The sequence below is a fragment of the Amphibalanus amphitrite genome, unplaced genomic scaffold (assembly GCF_019059575.1).
Source record: "Amphibalanus amphitrite isolate SeventyFive unplaced genomic scaffold, NRLGWU_Aamphi_draft 001547F_arrow, whole genome shotgun sequence".
In the NCBI taxonomy this organism is placed as follows: domain Eukaryota; kingdom Metazoa; phylum Arthropoda; class Thecostraca; order Balanomorpha; family Balanidae; genus Amphibalanus; species Amphibalanus amphitrite.
The window spans coordinates 92,195-111,611 of NW_024883040.1; the positions used below are offsets into that span (position 1 = coordinate 92,195).

Consider the following 19,417-nt stretch of genomic DNA (forward strand, 5'->3'; position numbering starts at 1 on the left):
ATTCTTATAACCCATTGTAATATGAATGCGTGATAACAATTTGTATATAGGTTGTTGCAATGGAAAATGTTCACTTTCCCCTCTCTCTGGAGGCAAAATGTTTCAGTTCAGATAAAACACTCAGCCAAAATAGTATGAGCTTTATTTTTCCGATGAGGAAGACTTTTTATTGACATGCGAAGCACGGATATAATTGTACTTCAATTTGATGTTTTACATTACAGCTACCAGTGAGAAGTATGGTTTTGTTTGTTTTCTTCAAGTAGGTTTGATCTGATGCACTGACTATGTCATTTTATGTGGAAAATATTTTTTTCAGAAACTTTACCGTAGCGTCTCATCATGCTTAATTACTTGCGCAATAATAATAATAATTGCGCTGGCGTAATTACTTGATTTTTTTTCAACTGTTTGGAGAAGAAAACGAGATGTAACAAATTGCTATGATGTTTCTCGTCCACAAAAAACTATGCCTATTTTCCGTCATTTGCGCTTATCCATTCGTATCAAACTGATCGATTTAGTGGACATTTTAGTCTTCAGAACCTAATGCTCATTTTACAAGTACAGTAATGAAAACGACTAAATACCGTCAAATTTTGTGTCCACCATTATCGGAAACAAAGTTTGAGACGCCTGTTAATCTTTTGGAACGTGAAATTAGATAAACGTTTACGCTAGACAAAAAAAAAAGATTTTTAGAACAAAACACAGGTGAAGGAACGTTATTTGGTTCTATTTATATTGCATTAAAATTATTTTACCTCGTCAGATAGGATTTTGAGGTTCTTGTATTTTGGGGACTTCAAACGGTAGCCGTCTCTTTGTTTATCAGCTTGTGATTCAAACTGTTTGAATGCAAACCAATAAAATTTTGATTTTTGCACTGCTCAATATGCTTCTATTGAGCCGGGAAAACATCAACTATAAATTACTTTCCACAGCAAATTATGTTTGTTAAGCTATCGACATTTTTTGTTTACCTTTGCTCTTTTTGAATTATCAGTTCATTTAAATTAGTCGTATCTTCTTATTGCCTATCAAATAATTTTAAACACTATTTTCCGTATTACAATACAACACCTTAAAGTGTTTGAGTAGCAGCGTATAGTATTTGGGCAAATTTAAGGTTCACATATCTCTCCATGGTGACGGTTAAGTCGCTGGTGCTTTCCTGCAGCTGTCAAAGTTAGCTTATGTTGCGATCAAAGTGCATCATTGCAAATCATCCAACTGTCCCTACGACTGTTTTTAGAGCAAATTATCATTAATAAATTATTTGCTTCAGCTAAAACTGGTATGATTTAATTGACATGACCACTAATATATCAGGCACAGTTGTTAGCTTAAACTGTTTTCAGTTGCTGTAAGCTCTAACTAGATTAAACACTGATTGATTATGAGACTTTGGCAAATACGTCGCTCTAGGTCACAGTATGTGTCATTAAAAGGGTATCTTCTCCGAAATAGATGAAAGGGGTTTTCAAGATCATAAGCGAGGCTTCATTTAGCGCACTACCTGACATCGCGAAACGATGCGGTCACTGGATGTTCTTATTCCTTTATATTTGCCCTGTGGCAAATGCAGGCAATGATTTCGAAGGTAAGCGAGCGAAACCTTGTTTGTTATTAAATGTTACTTACATCTTCCAAGTAGCTCTTGGACAAGCTGACCATTGACTATGTCATTATGACAATAAGGAAGGTGCCGATTTGCTAATAAGTTAAAAATAGGTTCTATGGCTAGAGGCGTGAAGGTAAAGCATGTATGAAAGCTAGATTTCGCTTCATTTTTTTCCGTGGCCTAAGGCATTTTTTTTCTCAAAATCAAAGGTTTTGACCTTTGATTTGATTTGACCATGACCATGACCAATTTCAATTTTTTTATTTGACCATGACCAATTTTACAAGATTCAAAGTTAAATGATTCTTTGAAGTCATCAACTGAGTCGTTATGTGACGGAGCCGTTTTCAAAAAGACGTTTTCCTCCACAAATTTGCATGAATCTATCCTTTCTATCCTTTTCTATCCTTACTCTATCCTTTCTTTCTTGTCAACGGAAACGGTAACACGCTAACGGGGTAATTAAAACAGTCATGGAAATGACCTCAGCCTTCCAAAATCTGTTTTCATTTTCTCCCTCGCACTGACCAGCTGCCACTGTCAGTCATCAGCCATCATCGGCCTATCATCAGCAGTCAGCGTTCATCAGCGATGGGCGGTCCTCTCAGAGCAGGGGTCAGCGGTCAGAGGAGGTTAGCATTCCACTCTGTCAGCGGGGATCACTGGTCAGCCGCCTGTCTCGGCGGGTAGGGTCGGCCGTCAGCGTTCCTCTCTGGACAGGGGTCACTCACTGGTCCTCCCCCACTCCGTCCCGCGGCGGTGAGGGCCGTCCCGTCCCGCTGTCCCTCCTCTCGACATTCCACCTGCCCGCCTCGTGTCGACGCCGAGCGGTCCGTCCCGGCGGCTGACCCCGGCGACCCGGCGCGGCGGTCATCCCTGCCGCGGCGGTGATCCAGTTACAGCGGCAGCTGGTGCCGCTGCGGGTCCAAGGCTGGCCGCCGCTCTCGGCCGTTCACCGAGACCCACCCTGGGAACGGGCACCCGGCGGCCAGCAGAGAGGGGCGGGGGACGATCCCGGCGACGGTCCTGCCACCCCACAACGAGAGCAGACCGGGGACTGCCCGCCCGGCGCCCCGGGACGCGTCATGTCCACCACTTGCACAAACTGGGCCGCTCTCCGGCGTCCGGCCGATTGTGTGCTGTTTTGGCCGAGAGGAGAGCTGGCGCGGTGGGCCGCGACGGACCTTTGTCAGCCGCGGCCGGGCCGCCAAAAATAGGGCACCCATCCCGCCGGCCGAACATGCCCGATCTAGATAAACAGGCAGCATCAAAGGTGGCATTCAGCCGGCTCCGCGCCGCCCCGGCCAGATATGGTCAGTGCGCGACCATTGTCGACTTGTTTTGCATATTTTGATGGTTGTTTTGTCGCCGGTTCGCGTTGGAAACGAGCAGGGGACGGCGGGACGGTCGGTCGGCCGGGCGGGCGCTCCCTTCAATCATTTCCAATTTACATGAGAAGGCTGCGTGGCCAGTGGGACTCGTTCCGTATTCATTGCTGGCTAAACTGAGTCCGTGGTGGACGGTGGTGAGTTTGTCTGCATCAACGGCGATGCGGTGGTCTGAGTTGCCGAAGGGATGCTCACTGCTCACGCACAGACTGCAGTCTCCGCGGTTGCCGGCACGATTGAGGGAGCTGTGTGGTCCGCCCGGCGGAGCTGCGGGTCCGAGGACAGCTCCGCAGCTCTCCAGCTCACCAAACTAAGCGGTCTGCGGTCGGTGATCGGTCGTGATGCCCTCCGCAGCTGCAGCCAGCGGTCCAAACAGAGCTCAGGTGCACACGCAGATCCATCCGAAATTACTGTTTGTGGCGGCGCGCTGTGTGTGCCAGGCGGAGACCTTGGTAGCGAGCCAGGATGGAGCAGAGGACCGCTGCGGTATCACGCGGATGGGCCCGGGACTATCAGCAACAGCCCCAATCATCGGGCGGTAGGCACACGCCGCACGCAACAATGCATACTGCAGGTCGTGGGAGTGAAACACTCCTGCTGCTTTATTATTCAATCGAGATAAGAAAAATTTGATAGCTACATGCATCTACACCGAGCACATGTGAACTTCACGTCACATGATTTGATAAAACAGACACATGTTATTCCGCGCGATAGCGGTGAAACATTTGTTGCACATCATTTGAATTTATTCATGAATAATGTTTCAAACTACTAGGGTTGACTATTAAGTAATGGAAGTGCCTTAACCCTCGCCGGCCGAGGGGGGGGGGGGCGGGTGCCGCCCCCCCCCATAGGGTTTTTTCGCGATAGCTCCGAACACGCTGGCGATAGAGAGCTGAAACTTGGCATACCTGACCTTTGATCCAAGCCGGATCTTTTGACACCAACCGCATTTTTGGGTCAGGTCAGGTCACTGACCTATGACGTCATAAGTGAACCTCTGCACGGTCTTCAGATGTCGCAACTTCGCAACGCCCTCACTGCCAGAGGAGATGTCACAGGGAAATGAAACTTGCAGGATCTAGTATCCATTATGAGTCTCACAACTTGTATATCTCGGATTTTTCCTAAAGGTCATATGAGGTCAGGTCATTTTCGTGACCTCACCATTATAAGTCAATGGGGAAAAATTCAAACTGCTATTCTGGCGCCGGGAACGATCTCCAACTATCTCAAGCACACAGAATCGTGATTTGATGCACTCCTTGCAAGGTTAGATGCGTCACTTTTGCAATGTTGACCTTGCGTGACGTCATTTATGACGTCATCAAGGTCAAATTAGTTTTTCGTCAATAACTCTTGATCAAATTGAGCTAGCGAGTCGGGAAAGGCACCAATGGACTCAGGAAGGCCTGCCGAATCGAATGATATGCGACATGACCTCTTTCGACCAACTTCGTGACCTGGGAGTGCTGACCTGACCTTGACCTGAGGTCAACACCCCAAGTTGACCTGACCCGGACAAAAAGTATATCATTCGACGCGCCTGAGCGAGGCGAACACGATGCTGCCAAAATCGGCGCTCTGCGGCCGTTTTTTGCGAAGTTATTCACCAAAAACTGAACCGTACCCTGGGGCACTTGACCTGACCTCAGAGGTCACCGGTTGACCTAGGACCTTAAAATCGGGTACCAATCTCTGCGTCTCGTAACGGCGCACACGCTCGTTTTTTCCGCGACGCGCTAGCTCCACCAGGGGCGAAACGGCGAGGGGGGGGTCGTACCCGCCCCCCCCCCCCCTCGGCCGGCGCGTATGTAGAAAACCAATAGGTCCGGCGAGGGTTAAGCAATTAAACGGGTTTGCACGTGCACACATTATTTAGGTGTCATTTCATGCGCCGATCTTTTTTCTATCCAATGGTGAAGACCACATGTCCCTAGCTACTTTTTGCTATAAGCTATCGTCGTTTTCCCAAGAGATCTCCCGAACCTGTGGCGCACCACCTGGCAATGGCCAAACCGCGCGCCAGCGCCGAGTGCAAGGTCATTAGAGCTCAGTTTGTCGTAGGGAAAAGGCCTACCAATATCAGAAAATTTATTTTCTAAGTGTATGGAGCGATGCAGCCTCCCCACAGACGATGTGTCGCATGGTTTCATCGGTTTGAGAAAGAAAGCGCCGATCAGTCTTCTGTCGGCGTTCCAGGAGTGGGTCAAGACGAGGCTGGAATGGTGTGTGATGCTTGAAGGCGATTATGCGGAGTAGTGTATGCTGTCATTTATCGTGCCAATGTGTATTGTTTTGATGAAAATATAGAAATTGTCCATTGTGTAGCCATAACAATAAGCCAATAAGCTCTGATGACCTCGCGCTGGCGCTTGGCGCGCGATTTTGGCCATTGCCAGACTCCTTTTTCATGGTGCGCCGCAGGTTCGGGTGGTCTCTTGGGAAAACGACGATAGCTTGGAGCAAGAAGTCGCTAAGGACATGTGGTCTTCACCATTGGATAGAAAAAACATCGGCGCATGAAATGACACCAAGAAAACATGTGCACGTGCAAAAACGTTTAATTGCTTAAGGCACTTCCATTACTTAATAGTCAACCCTAGTAGTTTTTTAAACTGCTTCATATTTCACATTCTAAGTAGCCGAGCTGCATATAAATTCACTTGACGGATTTGACGAGACAAGACTTGGCCTGGGATGACCACGAAACATGTTTCCAGCTTCCTAAATAGCGGAGGGCAATAAGGCATTCCTCGCGTATAGCCTGGCTTATGCCAAGGTATACGAGTAATCATCCCACAACTAGCATTACCTAACCTACCCAACCCTTTCCGTCTGCCCCCGGTCCAAAACTGCTCGGTCATACCCACCACAGTACCTAACCCTTCCGACGGTGGCTGGCCGGCGGCGAGAGCCCCATTTATGCTGTGTGCGAGCCGGGCCATTACATTCAATTATCGCCATTAGCCGGGACGGGTGCGGCCGCTGATACGGGGGGAGTGGGAGGGCGGCACGGGCCGTCCCGCTGCTTTGTAGAGACACTTTTTGTCTCCGCTCTTACCCACCTGGACAGTGGCCGGTAGCTGGTAGCGCGGTACTATTAGTCGGCAGCCGGTGGTCGGTATCTCGCACCTGGTAATTTACCTCTGGTCAGCGGTGTCAGGTGACCGGTATTTTACCACGGGGTGTTGGTAATTGGGAACGTGAGTGTATTTCGGGACGGAGCTGGGCACGGATCCGACTGCAGTGGGAGGGGGGAGGGCTGCGCGAGGGGGGTGACCGTGACGCGAGCCGGCACCCTCAGTGCTGTCAGTGGTGACACTATCAGGCCATCAACTGACGCCTTTATTGTCGGGCCGGATGGCCGTTGACGGCAGGAGTCGAGTGCACGGCTCCCGTGCTACGCCGGCTGACTCGCGGTTCTTACGTGCACTGCACCCCGTGGCGGCACGCCGAAAGGATTGCACGGTTGGCAACGTACCCGCCATGAAAGCCACATCAAGACGCGCCGCAAACTATTTCATTTCTTCTCAGAATAAGCTCCTATTCCAGCATTCTTCATACCAACGCGACCCAATAACGGTAATCCTAAACCGGCAGCTGAACCAAAATGGAATGCGAGCAAATCTGGCGTCGGTGCGTTTTTTGTGACCTTCATGTCGCGCCTGGCGGTGGGAACGGACCGTGTCCGGCCGGCCGGGGTTTCGTCTGATCCGGGCTCCGGCCGGGTCGGGTTAGGACAGGGGTGTCCTGACGGACAGGTGGGACAGCACCCCTCGCCGGCTGTCCGTTCGACGCGGCTCCCAGACGGTCTAATCCGCTCCCAGCGGGCCGGAGCGGCGGCCGGGACCGCGGGGAGGCGGGTCGGGTCCCCTCTGAACTGGGCCGGCCCACATCTCTGAGCCGACAGCCGCTGACCGCCGTGTTATTCTATTTATCCGGATGTCCTCCGTTGGCCCTCCCTCCTCTCCCCTGTGGGACCGGCCAGCCTCTCTGTGAAGACCGGAGAGCGGGGAGGGGAGCGGTCGCCACCATGGTCAGGCGCGACTAGAACCCTTTCCTCCCCCTCCGACCGGCCGGCCGGCCGGTCGGTGCTTTGTTGGTTTTTCAATGGGTAAAAACTCTTTGAATGGCGAAAGGGTTGGTGACCGTTTTTCCCGCGAGGGGAGACGCGAACAAAAATAGCTGGGTAATTAGAAAGGCTGGGGCGCACGCGGTGTGATCTGTACTGGTCGGTCCGGGGCTTATCTCCCCTTGATCTTGCAATGGACCACCCGTGGTTATCCTTAGCTGATCTGTTCGCCTTATCTGTCATGTTATGAGGTGTCCTTAGGGTCTGATCTGTCCACTGATCTGGTTCGTCTGTCCTGCTCTGATCTGTTCTGATCTGGCCCGGATGGCACCAAATGAAGCGTAAACATTTACGTCCATGGCACGGAGAACCAAGTTCAGTTGGATCATTCAGTTTGCAATGATACTTTTCCGACATGCTGATGTGACTGGCGTAATTCTGACGTACCACTGGTGTTCTCTGATGTAACCTGCAATATACCTCGGTGTCGGTGGATTGCAGAACATTGGCTATAGCAAGCTTAGCGCTCTACTGATACGCAATATCACACATCAAACTGTTATCGTCACTAGCTGTGACAGGACGAGCTGTTTCTATCATGACAGGAACATGCAATTGCAGTTTACTTAACCCACTGATCGTGTCTATCAGTGGTGGCTACTGCCGTTATAGCCACATACCACACCTGCCCTGTCACTCATCCCCTGTCCCCCGCCCCTGCTCCCAGTGCAGTTTACACTGGTCAGTTGTCACGGCCACTCTGGGCAGCAGTGGACCGCCGCACAGTGGATATAAATCACTCTAACACCGCCCGGACTGTCCGGCGGCGCACAATGGGTGTCCAGAACAAGTGTCGGACTAACGCGCTGATCAGCCGCGCCTGCCACCGGTCACCGCGAGGGGATGGGCCGGTCGTCACCTGTCACTGATAGGGACCGACACGTGAGGTCGGACCGGGGGGGAGGGAGCATACCACTCTGCAGGGGACGTATGACCGACAGACTGACCGGCTGGGCTGTGTGACGGCTGGTGAAGACTGGTGATGGCTGATGACGTGTGATGACGGTCAGTGCCGCGTGGTGAGGGATAGCGAGCCTTGGTGACGTTTGGTGACGGCGAATGATACCTGGTACATACCTGTTGACGTTTGGTGATGGCTTGATGACGGCTGATGACGGACGATTGATTTTTACGTCTTATGACATCTAGTGATGGCTAGTGACTACTGATCCATGTTGATGACGTCTGTTGACGCCTGGTGACACCTGGTGACGCTTGGTGGCTCCTGGTGACGATCTATTGACGGTCTGATAACGAAGGTGGCTACTGCGAGGCAGTGAGACCGCCTGCCCAGTCCGGTCCAGCCTGCCGCGATAGCGCCGAATGGGGTTGGCGAGCGGCAAACATCGGGAAAGGGTCTGTCCACCCGAGCGGCCCGCGTGAGCCCAGGTGCGCGTGAGGGGAGATATGGGTAGATCGGGGAGTGCGGGGGAGGTGCGGGGAGGTGTCGGGGGAGGTGTTGGAAGGGTACTTACTAGAGATGTCAATCGGATACCAACTTTTTGGTATACCGATACCAAACCGATACCAACTTGGTATTTGGTATTTCAATCGTAATGTGTTTGGTATTTTGTTGGTATCATAAGCCCTCACTAATGTATTAGAGGCTAAGAAATCGGTAAAAAGTTGGTATTTCCCTCAGTTTCCCAAGTTGGTTTGGTTTCGGTATTCTCCCGTGGTTTTAGTTGGTATTTGGTTTGGTATCGGTATTCCGATTTTCCGTGATTGACATCACTAGTACTTACGCACCGGGAGGGAGAGAGTGAGGGAGGGAGGGAAGCGGAGCGGAAGGGTCGCCGATGAATGGACGCACGGTATGACCCTGTGCGGCATACCAAGCGGACCGTATTTTCGTTTTCGTTTGGTGGCTCGGAAGCGCGCTAGAAAGGGAAGGCGTGAGCTGATCAGTGATGCCTCACTGGCGACGGATGGTGTTATGCGCTCCGTGTGCGGGTCATAGGTGTCGAGGTATGGTGAGTTACATTCAGCAGATCTGCGGTTAGATGTTGTTTACGGAAGTGGGCGATGATTTATCCCGTTTTCTGTTCGTTAGCTGACCCACTACCGGCTCGATGTGCTCATCACGCACTGCGAGTTTCACAGAAGCGATGATAAAAATTCCAATAAACCTCTGTCATCTTTCTCAGCTGGTGGTTTGGCTCTGACCGGCTGGCCTGAGACGCTGCCGATCGGTAAACAATGGTCGGAACGGCCGCTCGGAATGCTCAATTGGGGCGCTCGGTATGACCGGCCAATTTATGGATGCCGGCGGCTCCGGCCGACATTGTATGGTGATCGGATGTCCGAGCGATGCTGATCGACTTCAGTAGGTCCACTGCTGCCAGCAGCACGGACTTTGGCCGTGCCCCTGCCCCCTCAGCCCCCGCTCCTGCCCCGCTGGGTCTGCTCTCCCGTCCGTCGTCCGCCCCCGCCGCCGCCGCCGCTGTTCGCCACTCGGCCTCTGATGTCACCTCTGACAGCTCTCATTTGCTGTTCCTCTCACTGCTCTGCTCTGCCCTGTTTCCGCCCAGCCGCTCCGACGCGTCGCCGCTCCGTCTTCTCCCCCCCCCCCCCCCCCAGACCGTCGTCGCCCTGCCCCTCGCCGTCGGTATAAATCCGCGTCCAGCGGCCATATTTTGACTCGGTCGCATTGTGACCGTCGCGACGATAAGGCGTTCGCCCCATAGATCATCGAAGCCGGCCGTTTCCCATGGCTGTCGGGCTTCAATGCGCGTCGCCGCGCCGCGCACAAAAACCGTCCTGCTGGCCACCGTCCCTGCGCCGGGCAAAAACATACACAACTCACGCTTGGTGGCACTGGACCGCTCTGTCCGGTGGGCCGGGGTCGGAGTCGGCCCTCGGTCGCCCGGCCGGCTGGCCAGCGCTGAATGGGGGCCGTTTAGTCTGCTTTGTGCGGGCGCTGCCGGGCCGACGTCTCTTCAGCTGGAGGGCACAGAGACGGGCGTCTCTCGGCGGCTCTCCCGTGGCGCCGACCGGCGACCGCTCTCCTTCCCTGGGAGCGGAGCGGTGCTGACCCACGTCCTCATGTCAGAGAGGAGAGGTCGTGAGAGGTCGACAGGAGGACTGGTGAGGAGAGGAGGAGCGGACCGGACTAGAACTATCCTCAGAGGATTCCTTAGACAAGAGCATGCACATTTCGCGTGGAATCCGTCAACTCCCGGCCGCTGGTCGGACCGCCGATTTTAATTCCGCATCGGCGCGTGAATTTACATGGCTGCGACCACCTCAAGGCGCCATTACAAATTAAAAATAGCCGCTCAGGCGTCGGTGGCCGGCTGTGCGGCGGTAATTTTTCGCCATGGAGATGAGCGCCGACCCTGCTGAACGACCCTGCTGAATATGAATGGCGTCCGCGCCTATCGGTCGGTCCGCCCGCATTGGTCCGCCTGTCTGACCGTACCGGACCGGACGGGGCCGACATACGGACGGACGGACGGACGGATGGACGGACGGACGGACGGACGGACGGACAGACGGACAGACGGACAGACGGACAGGCGTAAGGGCGGACGGATGGAACCTCAATCGCGGGCGTTCCTTTGGAGGGGCAGACAGGATCCCTGCAAAGAAAAGAAAAACGAAATGAAAACGAAAAAGAAAAAAGAAACAGAAACAGAAAAAGGAAAAGAAAAAGGATCAGTGACCACTGACCAGCACCGATCTATCTCACCTGTCAGTCTCCTCCCCAGCCCTCCCAATTCGATGGTTCGGACATGGGAGCGTGCTGGATAGGCTCTGACGCACCCTGACCAGGCTCGATTTGCTAGGTTTGCTCCTGGGCAGTGCTGCGTAACCGAGCGTGGCCGTTCCAGTTCCACCTCCCTCACCGTCTGTCTGTCTGTCCGTGTCTGGCTGGACTAACATCGGGGGTGGTGAGGGGAGGGGGTATTATTGGCTATCGGCTATAAAACATCAAAACATTTTTCAGCCTCCGATACCTTAGTAGATGTCATGACTGCGTTGGGTTATGTCTGCGCAGCATTTGGTCACGTCTCCTGTAGTCCTACTCTCTTGCTTGATGCTTCCATAGTTCGGTGGGGTAGCCTCTATTCCTGCCTCTCTCCTGGTCCTGGTCCAGTCCTTGGTCCCTAGTCCATCGGTCTCATCCCTTGGTCCTCTGGTCCGCCCCGCTGAGCGCGCGACAGCGCGCTGGCCGGCGGCGCTGCGCCAATTGCCCGGATTGCTCGTTTGACTCAATTACCGTCATCAGAGACCGCCGGCACTCCATCGCCGGCTCTTCATTAGTCACGTGACCACACACTGCCCGCTGGCCATGGGTCACGTGCTCAATGGTGGGTCAGAGGGGGAGGGCGGTGAGGGCCGAGGGGGCCTGATAGATGCGGCAAGTCACGGCTGTGACGGTGATGTAACGGTGACGTCACGTAGTGTTACGGAGTGGGTGCTGTGTGACGGTTCGAGCTTGTACGGTGGAGGTGTGTGTGACGGTGGCGGGCGGAGGCGGGGCGGCGACTCCAGGCTCTGTTGACCTGCCCGCCCAGCGCGCCAGACTCCGGCCCGCCCTCCGTCCGGCCGCGGCCTTTCCAGCTCGAGAGTTTTTGCCTTGACGCCGGCTGGCTCAAGTGAATAATGTAGCCTAATGATGAATCGGACAAATCCGCTGTCACGCCGGCCGGCGAGGCTTGCGGAAGGTCAGCTATTGGCTGCGGCCAGTTTTTCGCCTCTAGTCCGCCTCTTTTCAGCGGATCTGCGGCCGAAAAAAGCGCCACAGCTCGCCGCCGGAACACGCCTGCGCCGTTTTTGTATTCGCGGTGCGCCTTATTTGCGGCGCGGCGCGCGCCGAGTTAAGCAGCGGCACGCCGCGGTCGTCAGCGCGCGCCGCGCCGGGCAGATGCGCCGCTCTGTGGTCATAAATCGCTCGTGGCCAGCGGCGCGGCCGGCGCTCCCAGGTCGCCGGGATCTGACCCCGCTGCCGGCAAACAGTCGCCGCACCTGGCCGCCACACGGCGCTGCGTTGCTTTACGAGTTGTTGGCGGCGAGGAGCGGCGCGCGGCGACCAGCGCGGCGCGGCCGCCACGCGCGCCTTTATGGTGTTTACCCGGCGGAGGCGCTGGCGGGATTCAAGGCCCGGCCGGCCACGGCCGATGGTAAATCATGCGGCAAGCGGGGACTTTCACTGCCGCAGACGGTACCGCCTTGAACCGGGAGCCCCGGAGGGCCGAGAGCCTCCACTGGGTCAGTGGTGGACGCCGCGGGGCGTACAGGTCAGCCCCGGGTCAGCCTAGGGTCAGCCAAGGGTCAACCAAGGGTCAGTGGTAGGGTCACAGGCGAAGGTATGGATGGAACGCTGAAGGAACCCCGGCTCGTAATGTAAGGAAAACAAGGGACTTTGATTGACAAATTGGTAAACTTACCCATATACCTATCTAGTAAGGATGTTAGAAGTCCGCACTCATCTGCTTTGATTTTGCATGTGGCTTACATTCAGGCCTCCGCCATGAGCCAGTTTGCATGTGAATGGCAGCATGCTCCAACATAGTGAGGACTCGTGCACTTGACTTGTCCGGGGAGCGTTTGCGGTCTCGCTGACGATACTCCCGGGTGCACGGGTCCCAGATCGCACCTGAACCGACGGAATAAGTGCACGAGGCACGCGCCGATCAGCCGGGACACCTGTCCTCGGTACTGGCCCTCTCAGAGTGCAGGTTAGTGAGCGAATACGTATAACAAGAGCATGTCATTATTCAGTGCCTATCGTCCTCAGGAAACAACAAGATGAAAAAGATCTGTTGCGAAGCTCATGTGTCAGCCTGTTGTCACTGCGTATCAGAAAGCGTAAATGCATCATAATTGCATCATATCTACCATTGTTCCAAGATCAAAACTCTAATTCCTTTTATACCGTAATATGCGCGGTGATCCACCCCAACCACGCAAATTCGTCATTTATGCCAAATCTTGCACAATACATATCACATTAAACGTTCATTATGTACGGCTTGAATACAAAGCATCCGCATCTAATTATTTCTGCGTGCTATCCATTACACGCGTCGCTGTCACGCAGTAGCGTGCTCTGTGCTGCTGACAAACACCGGGGCTGCTGCGGCGGCCTGTGGGTGCTGCACCGTGACTGGGTGACCTCGCACCGCCTCGGGGCACTGTTTCGTGTCACGGGCGAGGTCGCTGGCAGTGTCACTGAACTGTGCAGTGTGCAGTGTGCAGTAGTAACTGCAGCGGTCAGAGACAGTCAATATTCTCACTTTTAGGCGTCTTATGTCTCTAAGGGGACTGTCTACTGTCTGTTGTCTAGGGGCTGTGGAGTCGTCAGCTGGGAATTTATAGACTGCGTAGGATTCTGCAATCCATCAGCTGACTTACCAACCGCTGGCAGACCAGGAGCGCGCAAAGATTCCTTGAGGTTACGTTCAGGTCACGAGAGGTCACCAGATCACCGGGTCATGGCCGCAGATTTCCCCGTGATTTTTGAAAGTTCGCCAGTACCTATGTGACGTACCGATATAATTCCTGGTTACCAGATCCGTATGTTTCAAGTTTAACAAATTCTAACGTTACTCCTAAATCGTGCTATTTCAGGGAATTGTATTCGCTACACTGGGAATCCTCCGTATTCCTGATATCGAGCCAAAGCAACCAGAAAGCGCTTGCAGGGAATTCCGACATTGACACCTGCAATAGGTATACTCGTGGTATCTGCGATGGTGTTGCATAAGGCCCCAGTATCCGGGCAGTGATTCCGCAGTCCGCACCTATGGAGTTCTCATTTTCACTCGGATACTGCGCTCTAAATGGCATAAAGCGGCGCCCAGTGATCGGTTTTTCATATTTTTCATATAAGGCAACAAATGCAAACCAAACTCAGGGGAACATTAGAACGGACGGACATGTTAGCGACACTAAACAAATTGGCGGAAATCCAGAAAGGCTGTGAAAATCAAGCAAAAATGATAATCCTGACTGAGCTTTTGAAAGTTTTATAGTTTTAATATTTGTATATCACACGGTCCATATCAACTCAATCATTTGTCAATGAAGCTATGCACAGCCCAACATTCTCGTTAACCCTCTAACTGGCATATGACGTATGTATTCCGTGTAAGACGGTCCTGTAAACTACCCTATGATGAGCCGGTACGCTGCTGCACTCTGTGGTGCTCACTGCGGCCCGTCCGTGTCTTGTTTCGTTACTTTACACGGCTGTTTACTGGCGGGCGCGGCTGTTAATTACGCTCGGCTGGCCCGCCCGGCAGCGCGGCCGGCTGGGCGCGGCTCAAGGTCTGTTCAGACGGCTCACCTGTAAGGGGCAGTGGGTAGGATGGGTATGATTATATAGAGGTCATATGATCATATGGACCATGCATAGGCGCACAGAAGCATGGTGTGACGGACGGACGGACACTCACTTGTGATGGATAGAGGCGAGCAATGCGTATCACTGAAGTGACTAGCCCCTGTTTGCATCATGCCTGCAACATCAACCGTTTAAAATAAACAATGATAATTACAATGATAATTAATTGGCCAGACGATTAAAGGCCCCATCAGAGTGTGAGGTCCCTATCGGAATCAGTATTGGTGACTAGCCGCTGGAATTCCAATTCTATCGAATGTTTGCCGCTTTCCGCTCCACTTTGCGGCCTGTGTGCGCCGATACGCCAATGTCACGGTCACTTCCTGCTGTTGGGTGGGGGTGGCAACCATGAGGGGTGGGGAGGGGGCATGTGCGTGACCCGCTGGTTTTGGTGGTCGCGATCAGTCCTGTGGACATTGTGGAGGTATATGGGCGGCGGCCGGACCCGATCCGCGGTGACCGGCAGACCTGTCCGCCAATGGGACACGCACACGCCATAGCCTGGGGGCGCGAAGGGCACAAAGGTCACAATGCGGTCACTGAGATCACGCAGGAAAGGAGGTGATATGGACACAAATGTTGCAGTGAAGGGGATTTTGTTATTAAGCTTGGCAGAAGGATGATCTCTAGTAGTTTCGCTCACTAGAAATCCTTTGATCTATCAATCTTTTACGTTGACTTTCTTTTACGTTAACAATAAAATTCGTAAATGAAATAAATTTACGGGCAGTGTTGTTCACACGACTACAAACATACAAAGTTGATGTGTTGATCATTCTGAGAGCATCAACGCACTCACATGTGAGACGGCTTTCTCTTCTGGCATAAAACCCAGGCCACTCGAATAAAACCGCAGTTAAACGCCCTCTCAGCGCCTCGAGTGAGACCTTGCAGGCCATCCGTGCATCTCCATGCATTTACACACTCCAAGCTGTCCATCCCTCCCCGCGTGACCTGTGTATCCTTCGAAATGACACGGTCTCCCTCCCCGGGTCACCCACCCAGGCGGCACAGGTGTTTGTCTGCGTGTCTGTGGCGCTGTCGGCGGGAGGAGCTCCGTGTGAGGACCACCCGAATTTGACGTCCCGGCTGTTGGAGCCAGTCAGCCGGCTGGGAAGACACAGGGAGTGGGTAAATAAGGACCGTGGGCGATCCAGTCCTGCCCACGGAGTGCCTGTCTCACGGCGCCGCACGTCCGCCCGCGGTACCGATCACGGCTCGGCTACACGTCGAGGCGATGTGCAGGGAGATAGGTCGACGAAACTGAGGAGCGGTCCTCACAAACGCATCCCGACAGCCGAACACAGACAGACAGGGTGGAGCGACGCGTCTGTCCTCCACACACAGAGACGCATCGACAAATATGGGGTCAGATGTTGCAGCAATGCAGATTAAATTTGCATGTGTCTTTGTTGGGTGTTTTCAGCGCGGTAGGAAGAGGCCTTTCACAGGTAGCTGCATCAATGCGGGGGTAATGTGTCGGCCTTGGTGTCAGAGGGAGCGATCGTTTCTGCAGCCTAACTACTAACTAGCCAGCTCGGCGGTCCAGGTCCTTTGTGGAGTCGTTTGTCTCTGTCCGTTCTGGTGTCAGTAATATCGTATAGACGAGGACAGAGCCGAGGTCAATGCTCGTTAGTCCTCACCACACCGCAGCCTGCAGGTTGCAACACCGCGCGGTCTTTATTTGCGAACAGCCGATCATGCTTCCTCGGCTATCGTTCGGGATGCGTCACTAATGCGTGCAGAGCTGCGTGATTCCAGTGCGCGGCCCGGCGGCCCCCGCCTGGCGCGGTGCGTGACCCTGTGGCCGCCCCAGAGCGGCGCAATGCGTGGGACGACCTCTGTCAGTCGACCTGGCCTCGCGCAGAGGCGGTGCGCCGCTCACGCATATCTGAGCCCACCGCCGGGCGCCGGCGCGGCCCGCTCACGACCTGGTGTGGTCGGTGACCTCTGACCGCGCCCGGTGACCTCTGACCTCGCCATTCAGCGCCGCCGGCCGGTCGTGACAGACTGACCTGGAGCGACGGACGGTTCCCAGCGGGCCGGCCGGCCGGTGGTCAGTTCCGTCCACCGCGGGTCAGCGCGGGTCACAGCGGCCGGGTCAGGGGTCGGGCCGGACTCCCAGACGTCCGGACGCCGCGCGGCCGGACGTGGGACCACGCGGTATTGGCACTGGCGCTCCATATCGCCCCCCGTTCGCGGCGCGGCACCGGGCGGCGCGAGCAAACAGTGGTGCGCCGCAGCCCGCCGCCGGCGCGCCGCTGTTGTCGCCAGGTGTTTGTGCGCTGACGCGGCCGGACGGGCCGGACAGCCGAGGCAGGCCCGACGGCCGGCCGGCGCTGTTTTGATAGCGCGCCGCGACACAGCGCGCCGAGCACCGGACGCCGGTCAGCCGCGTGGTGCTGTGACAGCAGCCGCAGCGGCAGTCAGTCGCAGTCACAGTCAAAGTCAACGCCACAGAAACAGTCGCAGTCACAGCTGTAGTCACGCATACAACGGCGCCTGTAGTCTCAGGTGATGTCACAGTTCTGTTACAAGCATAGAGTTATAGATCGCAATCACACAATGCGTCACAACTACGAGTTCAAACTGCCCTTCGCATGAAGCATGTGAACCAAATCCACCACCGTCCTGGATTGGTCATGGTAGGCTATACCTCTTTCACGCCGAGTCGCTGCCAATCCACCCAGGGTGGGAGTCTCAGCCTCCCGCTCCCGTTGGAATGCTGGGCGTCGGCTGTCGGGAGGTCGGCCGGTGTAATTACCTGGGGTAGGCCGGCCACCGCGTGGGTGACGGCCGACACGGGACTATCTCAGTGAGACTGAGTGGCTGAGAAACCGTGGAGGGGGTATTCTGGCGGATGGACTGTAGACTGGACGGCGGACCGCCACCTCTGGACCATCCCCGGACCACCGGACCACCGGACCGCCACCTCTGGACCATCGCCCAGACCATCGGACCACTGTGGACCGTCCACCGGAGGACCGGGACCAAACCAAGCCGCCGCCACCGGACGTCGGCCGGCCAGGCATGGCCATTGTTGTCCGTTGGATGGTGGGGCATTTCCGCCGGCCGGGAGAGATTCGGTGGCGTTTCTGAGACGATATGACAGGTGTCAAACTTGGTAGCTCGTCAGGCGGACGGACACCGCGGTCACGCTCCTTTGACTTCGTCACAATGGTCGCTCTGGATAGTCCCCGGGCCGACCTGGGTCTCAGCCGTCCCTCTCAGTGGGAGACATTCAGAGACAAATGACTGCCTGTGAGTGATGATTGTTTGGCTGTCTGTGGCCCGCACGGCGCCGGGTGGCGAGGGTGGTGTGCTGCAGAAGCGGCTGGCGGTGAACGGGTTCGTTAGCACGCCTGGGGTGGCATCTGGAGGGTACCGCACCGCTCCCCGGGCCTCTGAGCCCCTGCTACCGCCTACCGGTGCTGTATTTACGTTTGCCGCTGGCAGCTCACCGCACTGAATCAAGCCCAGCAGTGATTTACGGTGGTGGCCAGCGCGTTTAGATTTAGCGCGCCGACACTTGAAAGGTGATTTCTCACCGTCGCCGTCCGGCCAGCCGAGCCGCTCGTGCCTTGCTGCCCAGTCCTGAGCTGACGGACCGGACCAGGCCTGGTCTCGGAGTCTGGTCCCTGCTCAGGACCGCACGGCTTTGTGCTGGCGGTCGGAACGCTGGTGGTCCGCGGCCGGTGGCGGAACGTGTGGATCCATGAATGAGCCCTGACCGGCGGCTATTGTGCCCCCCCCCCCCCCGACCACTGACCGGAGTTCGACCCGTCCCCCCTCCGCCAATACCACCGTCGGCACACCTCGTCTGCCCGGAAACGGTAGCCTTCGTCCGACGATGAACCACCCCCTCTCACTCTCGCCATCGAAGGCGTGTGCATTTCCATATGACGGCAGCGAAACCCTGACAATTTGGCCCGGCCGCCGGCGGCGAAACGCTTCCGGCACCTTTGTCAAGCCATACCGTGTGCTGTGGTCTGCCGGCCGGCCGGGCGAGCCTCGGTCCGTCTCTCTCGAGCTAGCGGACAGAACCCGACACGGCCACCATTGTTGGCCGCTGAGGTGGTAATGGATATAAGTGGCCAATGCCGGTGACCTTGGCGTGGCCCCCGTGACCCGTGATGGGCCGACTGGTGACCAGCGGACGGCCCTGGCGGTCCCCAAATCGGTCCGTCCTGTACCGACTAATTGGCTGGCGCTGGACGGCGATTGTTCGTACTGGCACTCCACCCAGTATAGAGTGGAGTGAGTGAGTGGAGTGAGTGAGTGAGTGAGTGAGTGAGTGAGCGACTGAGTGAGTGGACTATCACCGTCAATCCACACAACACAGACTAGTGAGCGGATTATTCCAGGCTAGTGCCAACTGCCAGATGCACATGACGGCCTACAAGTAAGGAAACCACAACTAGCACAATGATCACAACCAAAACCACCGAGCTGATAAATCATTGCCGATGAGTCTCGTTTTTAATCATTGATCAGTCTTGAACATTTATCTCTGATCTGGTACATACTGGATTTCGTCTGGAATGCCACGGCCTACACCTTGAACTATTAGTCTGCATATGGCCTGCGCTAATAGCACCATAACCTGTTGCGCAACTGTAACGGCTATGGGCCGGCTCGTGGCTGAAAGACCACCTGCTGTGGCCTATGCAGTCAGCAACAAGTGCCCGCTGCTGGTGGCATTGACCGTGACGGCGTGGACTGATGGAGGAATCGGCACTGACGGCTGTTGTATCTCTTGTATTTATAGCCGCGGCTACTGCTGTTACGTCTTCTGGACGGATATTCGTGAATCGAAACATTGATTTGTGTCGGACAGATTTGTATCACTCAAGTCACTCTCTGTTCTATCAATGGCACTCGCCGTGCCCGTCTGTTACTGTACCTGTCACGGAGCA

The 19,417-nt window shown here is 54.9% G+C and overlaps 1 protein-coding gene across 1 annotated transcript in view; it reads left to right on the forward strand.

Moving 5' to 3' along the window:
• Positions 1-19,417, forward strand: part of LOC122373761 (B-cell lymphoma/leukemia 11A-like) — a gene marked incomplete at its 3' end in the record, with an annotated part of 55,915 nt that overhangs the window by 972 nt on the left and 35,526 nt on the right.